This window comes from Centruroides sculpturatus, unplaced genomic scaffold (assembly GCF_000671375.1).
Source record: "Centruroides sculpturatus isolate CEXI.00-Female unplaced genomic scaffold, Cexi_2.0 scaffold2529, whole genome shotgun sequence".
Classification (NCBI taxonomy): Eukaryota; Metazoa; Arthropoda; class Arachnida; order Scorpiones; family Buthidae; genus Centruroides; species Centruroides sculpturatus.
The window spans coordinates 8,793-15,683 of record NW_019386859.1 but is presented as its reverse complement, the minus strand read 5'-3'; the positions used below and the strand labels follow the sequence as shown (position 1 = coordinate 15,683).

Here is a 6,891-nt window from a genome sequence, read left to right as displayed (position 1 = left end):
CTTATGTAGGTAGAACTTGCCAAATGTTTTGGTCTAAATATTTTCTGAATCAAAGATAAATTAATAATTTAGAATCATTAAATATCAGTCGTAATTATTCGTTCTACGTACGTTACATAAAATTTAAAAATTTAATTTGTAAAGAAAATTCAAGGTATTTTAAATACCGAGTGAACTTAATCCAATTACACTCTTCAACGTCTCTAGACAGATATTTAGCAGTCCAAATGCAACCAACTCTGGTATGGTGACATTTCGGGACACGCGTAAGACAATTCCATAAAAAGATTAGTACCAAAACTCATTGATATGGCATTTTTAACGTTGCAAGCAACGAAAATGCGGCTTCCTTTGCATTAAGCACACGTGTCGCAGCCAAGTTCTGGATATAAATATAGTCGTAACTGTTGAATGTAATTTTGTCAGCCATGATGGCCATCACCTATCCAAATCACGCATTTCTTCTGACGTTGTTATAATAAAACAACAATAAGAATGCGGGTACATTTCGAGAATTCCGCCGTTGTAAGAATTTACGTCAAATTTCATCAACTTTACGAGTTCTGGGAGAATGATCAATTGATTCGAGGAAAGTGGACGCTTGGATGTTCAACCTAGTGAGGAGTCAAATCAATCATTTTACAAGTTGTTGAAGATAATAACACAGTTGCTGCAGAACAATCAACGAATAGTGTTTCAGACTTCAACAGTGCACATACAGGGTTACGGTAGCTGTGTGTAGCAGAATATGGCAGTGTGGAAGGTAGTGAGAATGTTGGTGAGTGTATAAGTTGCTTGTCAAGCAGCACCAAAATCAACAGTTACTTTTCGCCTACAGTGGAACAGGCCTGATCATTGCGTTGTTCTTTCCTCTTAGAATGAAAATGTGTGTGTTGGTCATAAGCAGTCCTATGAAGTGATACAGCACACTTTTGTCTCAAAGGAACAGTGACTACTCAAAGAAATTCCGTATATTCGTGTAGCTTGATACGATGTTCGAACAGCTGTAATGTTCCGTATGAAATGATACGACATTTGTGTGATTAAGTATAATGTTTTATTTATTACTTTTTTAGTTTTAATTAGTATTTATATTTGATCATTGATATTTCAGTTAGTATTTACTAATAGTTTTGGCTTGATTTAGGCCGCGTGCATTTATTGCGACGACATCGAAATGGGAGGAGGGAAAGTCATCCGAGTGTTTGCGCATACAAAGTAATTCATTTATTTTGGAATATTCTGTCGTTAATTGACATTTATTGTACAGTACAGTACATATGATTGCGCAAGTGGAGAGAGGATGCAATGGTGATAACTAATTGTATACAAAAGGGGTGGGAGTAAAAATGAAGCAAAATATTTTCTGTTAATACGACAATTATATTTTCTGTTACGTCTACCATATTTATCATTCGATTAACAGTGGCTACCCAACTTAATCCGTTACTCCTAGAATACAATAGCCATTTCGGTCGAGTAATATTTTAGTTGACAAAATAAAGCATTTACTGTATTTGGATGTAAGCGCTGTCATTGACAACTTATTAATCGCGGCAATTAAAAAATTATAGCATGTTCTATTTTTCAGATAACGAAAGTGTTGCTTTTCAGAATAGAAAAAGATAATTCAATCAAGTCAAATTTCATTTCTTAAGCTTTCACCTTTCCTGAGCTATATTAAACAAAATAGAATACCCACACACATTCAGAGTTTTTTACATTTTTGAATTTTTCTTTTTGTTCAAGTTTGCTCAAAACGTCGAGATTTGCAAAATTGACAATTGAAAGGACCAAATTTGACAAGATGCCAGCACTTTCTCGTGTTATATACATAACAGCCGGAAAAATAAAAGCCCGTAAATTTGTAATCTCTAAAGATAACTTACGGATTGCCCAGTATTCTTTAGGCGAACGTAATATTGCTCAAGTAATTCTAAGATCTCTATTAATAAGCTTCTTATTGGTAGATAACCTTTCAAGTACACGTCCAACTCAAAAATCAATCTAAATTCAACTTAACTGAACTCATTACTATTAAAACTTGAAATATAATTATATTTTCTATAGTCAATTTTATTTACAATTAAAAACCATTATATTATCTATATATTTTTACGCTGTAAGCTATTTAATAGAACTGGAAGAGCGGTGACTGAAATTTTTGCGAAAAGTTGAGAGACCGAGATATGAAAATCAATCTGGCAATCGTATTATATCCATTTCCATAAACCATTCTCTATAATTGAAATAAAAAGAAATAGGATACTTCGAAATCAGTTTATTAATATATTTTCTGTTTATTAAATAAAAATTAAATATATACTCATAGTATTAGAATAGCCTCATTAAAACATTTAACACCTTATAACGCTGAGAATATTTATTAAATCACAAACGTTTTCAGCCTACTGGAATAGGCCATCATCAGGTGACTGGCTATCGAACAAATTTGAAAATTGTGTTAAAACGGAACTTTCAAACATTACAAATTCAAAATTAAAACGTAGAATAAATTAACTAATCAATATACAAAATAACTATAATAATATAATAAATTAATATAAATAATAAAATAAGGCGATATAAAAGAAAAAATAATAAAAATAAACCTAAAAGATTAAATGCACAAAAGGATTAAATTCATAAAAATATACATCAAAAAGCATCACATTATAAAGGGAAGATAGGAACTAAGAATTTGTGTTTTAACTTTTCTTTTACAAAGAACTTCCATGCCGAAGCTAAACCATCAGCATCCCTTGCATTGATACAGCCGTCTCTTAATTTACTCTTATAAATTTCAATTATTTCATGTTGCAAAGTCAACGATGGGGACAGCACAGTCTTGAGAATAGATGCTTCATTCCATTTAACTATTGAAGCCTCCGCTTGTGCCATACTTGACAAAACCGTGGTACAATGTCCTTTACTAATGTCATATCTGTGTTCTTTAAGCCTAATAGCCAAATTCCGTCTAGTGACTCCAATATAGTCCTTCATAATTCCTAGCTGTTGGTTTTCAAAGGGAATTTTATACACGCCCGCTGTTTCTTCTTTCTTAAGCTTGTCCTTATCGTTCTGAGAATACTGTATAAATTAGGACCTCTTTTGTAAACAATTTTGGAGCTTTTTTTGTCTGAAACTTGCTTCATGATGTCCCTGAAGTTTTTATTATACGTGAACTTGGTGATCTTAAATTGATATGTTCTGGTTCTTAATCTCTTGTCTCTTTCATAACCTTTTATTAGCCCTTCAATTGTACTGTACTTTTGCGGTAACCCAAATTTGCAGCTACTTCCTTAATTCGTCAATCTCTTTAATCCTGTCCAATACACTAGAGCAGTGTTTTTCAACCTTCTTGAATACGCGACATCTTTACAAGTTAAAAAATTTTGGCCATATTAAAATTATGTCAGTGATTTTAAAAACTACGTATTTCATTTTCTTTCTGTTGAGATTTAAATATTGATAAAAAAAAATATCATGGCATGAGAGATACGACCGAAAGTTTCAAAGTTGGATCAACACTTGCGGAACAAGTCGAATGGAGGTGTCAAATTAATTAAGCGATCACATTAAGAATTTAGGGGAGAGATCCTTTAAAAAGTCAGAAATTCAAGGAGAAAGAACGATCGTTTCCCTCTGCGTCGATTTCCCCGTTGTCTCGGACTTAATTTTCGTTCGGCCGTATTATAAAGGTTTTTCGGTATTTTTAATATTAACTTTATCCAGTTTGATGTTGTATTAATAGGCGAAACCCGCAACCCCGACAGCGACCGAGGAATCTTTCCGCAAAGCGAAATCCTAAGAATTTGATTTATTTCATGCCATGATCGAAAATGGACGAAAAAGGCATTTATTCGAACGAATTTCGGAGATGGTCAAGCCTGGAGACGTAGAATTTAAAAAGATCCGTCTTTTACCTCTCCACGGTCGACATTCTGCACCATGTAAATGCAGAAGATAATTTATTTATCAAATTTAAAAAAGAAAAATAATTATAAATTAATTAATTAAAAAAAATTTAAAAATTGATTTTTTAAAAAAATTCTAATTTTTACGAAATTCGAACATTGTTGACGCGTTTTTTAAAGTTTGTTCGAAATACGTCACACATGACGAATCGCAATTCGATTGTGTTTCTCGTTGTGATCGGACGTGCTTTTCTTTCGCTCTTCGATTTGCGGTTTAAAGACTTTTACAGAGAAGATTGAAGATTTTTTAGGTAAGTCTTAGTCCGTATTGATACTAGACGTAAGAATTTATTTAATATTACTTGGAGAATCGGTCCCAGAAGACATCTCGGCACATCGTTCCATGGTCGACCGTTTGCGCTTCGGATTCGAATCTTTTAGATTTAAAAAGGCGGTTGCGGTGAGCAGTTTGCTTTTACTCGAAAGAATTTAAGCATTAATTTAAGCTTTTCTTTTCACTGGACTAATTGCAAATTTTCTTTTTTACAGGATGAAGACGTTGGTGCTTTGTTGGAGGCGGTTCCGGCGGAGGCAGGCGGTGGCGCCGGAAGGAGAGAGTTCCTCGGACGACGTTGGAGGAGCGGGGGCTCCACGAGCGACACGCAGCGGGTGAAGAAGACTTTCGCCAAGTGCGCGTGGCGTGGCATCCTCCCGGAGTCGGGATGATGCGACGCTACACCCTGGGTCCAGTGCGCTTGGCCGAGGTCTTCGGGGGTCATCCGGCCACAGACCTTGCTGTGGAGGATGTCGAAAGTGACAGCTCGTCCGCGACGGCGACGCCACCCCCTTGCCGAAGTGGGAACGGGGAGGAGTCGGAGGAGAGAGTCCCCGAAGTTGAGGGACCGTGCTGTCCGTGGTTTTGTTGCTGCGGTTACCTTGGCCTAGGCGGTGATCTTCTTCGATTTCCTCTTCTTCACCCCGGTTGCGACTTTCTTACCGGATTCGACACTTTTCACCCGGACATGACACCTTTTAACGGACGTGACCTCTCGTACCCGGACGTGACCCACGGACTTGACACGTTTCTTCACCGGACGCGACATTCGGCCGACCTTTCTTCCCAAATAGCTGTTATGAGGATTGAGCTTCCGGTTAGGGTTCGTTAGGTTAGCCTAGGCTAGATCAGGTTCTACGCTCTTCTCATAACACTGTTCGGGAAGAAAGACTGTCTGATTAAGGTAATAATCTTGACCTTAGGTAATAAATGAATTAACTTCTCGTTTTTTCACAACAGGTCCGTCGAAAAGACACCTTGCGACGAACTATCTCTAAAGTCATTTACAGTCCAATGAGACGAGACAAGCTTCGGGACCAGCTTAGGCGAACTAAGACCAAACGTGAATCCACTTTCTGAGTCCACAGTGAACTGAACTTCCCGCCACAACTCAATCCTTTTATAGGATTGAAGCAGAATTGGATTCCACCAATCAGCGCTTAGCAGTTCTACAAGACGTCCGCCGATGGTGTGATGCCTCTCAACCAATCAGCGGTCGAGTCTTCAAAAGTGGTCCGATTGCTGTTCCTATGGCGACAACCGTCGTTCGTCGAACAATTGGAAAAGCGCGGGAAAACCGTGCGCCAGACGATTTTTATCCCGACAATCTCCCTCCCCAACTTTACCACGAAGAGGACCAAGTGGCCATTTATCGTACAAGTGAATATTTTCCGATGGTAAGAACTCTTTCGTTTCATTTCTTAACACGTCTTATTCTCGTATCGTAATTTACTGTTTTCTATTTATAGACATGCCGAAGATGTTCTTCGATCACACACATACACACACGCACAGACATAACACTACTGTACACGAAGATATATACAGTTTAACCTTTACTCGAATTCTCGCACTCACGCACTTACACGTCAAGCGCCTCGTTCTGTGTAATTCGACACAATGAAACAACCCGAACACACGCTTCCCACAAATCCAACCCCTGGGTCCTCGTCCCGGGAAGTGGAAACGCCAATTTTAAAGATTAAAAGACTTTAAATTGGCGGCCGAAGGGGCTCTGGTAATCACACATCTTGCATCGATTAAATGGAATTTCAGACATTAGCATCAATAATCGTTCGGTGATGAATTGGGAAGGAGAAGAATCCTGTACCAAGTATTAAACATTGTTTTTCCCATTATGTTTTGTTTTTGTGACTTTTTTTTAATCGTGGTCTCAAACTTTTACAGGCAAATTGCAAGGAATAATTTGTTGTATATGATTTTTTTTTAAATACGAAAATAAATTTTTACTTCATATTTGTTTATGGTTATTTTAATACAGTACTTAAAAACAACATATTTTCAAAATATCAATTAATTTTAATGGGAAGTTTGAAAACCAGATGGTTTCAAACTTTTTTCCAGGATTGCATATATAAAAGTATTTTAACTTGAATTTAACAAAAAGTTTACAAGTTTAGCATGCATAAATCATTTAAAAAACGCGGAGAAATGAGAACGTATACAGCGAAATTCCTATTTCCCACAATTATTAACTTATTATTACTTCTCAGAAGGGTTTTTAACTTTGATATTCTGGTTCATAGTTAGTTGATAGATCCTGGCCGCACCGAAAGGCATAGCCAGCGAAGGAGAGGAAGGAAGGAGGTAAGGGGGTTGAAGAAAGGGGGAGACGACGGGGAAGAGAAAGAGGAAGGATGTAGATTACAAGGTGCGCCATTGCTGGGCGTCAATTGCTGAGCGTAAAGGCAATAGATATAAAGGGGCCCGTGCATAGGAGAGCACATAATTGGTGAAGGAGTGTACAAGAGATTGCGCGACAAAATATATACAGAAGATAACGAACCACACAGCGTGGTTTATTCTGGTTCATAACACGACAAAGATCAAAATGTAGTTTTTATCGTAAATATTTTTACAAGTGGAAACCAAAGCTTTCACAAACAAACGATAACTACG

The 6,891-nt window shown here is 37.0% G+C and overlaps 1 long non-coding RNA gene across 1 annotated transcript; it reads left to right on the top strand.

Moving 5' to 3' along the window:
• The first annotated feature begins 4,093 nt into the window (after positions 1-4,093).
• LOC111615859 lies at positions 4,094-6,236 on the top strand. The gene is made up of 3 exons (XR_002755145.1): positions 4,094-5,648; positions 5,721-6,085; positions 6,160-6,236. It is a non-coding gene; the product is annotated as an uncharacterized LOC111615859 (long non-coding RNA).
• Positions 6,237-6,891: the final 655 nt, after the last annotated feature.